Here is a 909-nt window from a genome sequence, read left to right as displayed (position 1 = left end):
ATGTGTCTTGAATTATTTATGTGAATTTAATATAATATAATATAAGAAATATAAAATGAATAAGATTTAAACAACAATTGCAACGCGTAATTAAAAAATTCATTCAATAAATCATTTCATTATTGCATTAGAATTAATTAACAAAACGAGAAGTTAAAATTTTCTAATGCATCGAACGTCAGCCATTGGCCCGATAGTGCTTACGTTGAACCATATCAATTCTATGGACACCGTAAGCAATATCGGTTACCGGATCTCACCACGGGGAGGTTGCTGCGTTGGAGATCCATTACAAAATGAAATAAAGGAAATAAATAAATGTACTTGCACGTATACGTATGCAGTTGTACCAGTATTCCACCATTGATTAGTATAATTTCCATGAAACGATGGTGAACGTCTTTYWRAAACGATGGAAACAATGGGATGATTGCATACGCCTTTCTGAAACCATAAAAAGAATGACAGATTATGGTAAAAATCTTTGTGAAACTATAGAAAAATATAAGATCATATAATTTTAATTACAGATCTTCTTACCTAATTTCAATGCATTCACACCATCGATTATGACTGCATTTATCTGTAAATCAAATGAGATTTAATTAGATATCAAATTCTATAATGAAATATTATTTAATTACACGGTATTAAATGTTTAAACGGAAAGCGAAATCGTTACGTCTTACCTGTATCGCGTTCAAAGATTAACTAAGATGTATTGTATGTATGAGTCACCCCGCTCCTAATAAGCATAGCTAGTTGTTCGGCAATGTTTTTCTATGTGTACTTAGATAAAGGACTTCCCGGAATTCGTCGAGGAATATAAACATAGTCAACGTTTGGCCAAGGTTGACTTCTCATTCATCTTCTGTCTTTCTTTCTCTTCATATACATTCAATCGTATGG

At 31.9% G+C, this 909-nt stretch overlaps 1 long non-coding RNA gene across 1 annotated transcript; it reads right to left on the bottom strand.

The window, feature by feature from the left end:
* Nucleotides 1–407: 407 nt before the first annotated feature.
* LOC106788599 lies at nt 408–573 on the bottom strand. Its single transcript, XR_001381912.1, has 2 exons — nt 541–573; nt 408–444 (listed from the first exon to the last, which is right to left on the bottom strand). It is a non-coding gene; the product is annotated as an uncharacterized LOC106788599 (long non-coding RNA).
* Nucleotides 574–909: the final 336 nt, after the last annotated feature.

This window comes from Polistes canadensis, unplaced genomic scaffold, assembly GCF_001313835.1.
Source record: "Polistes canadensis isolate GaletaPanama2010 unplaced genomic scaffold, ASM131383v1 scaffold_145, whole genome shotgun sequence".
In the NCBI taxonomy this organism is placed as follows: Eukaryota; Metazoa; Arthropoda; class Insecta; order Hymenoptera; family Vespidae; genus Polistes; species Polistes canadensis.
The sequence above is the reverse complement of the archived record's forward strand: the minus strand, read 5'-3'. Positions and strand labels throughout refer to the sequence as shown.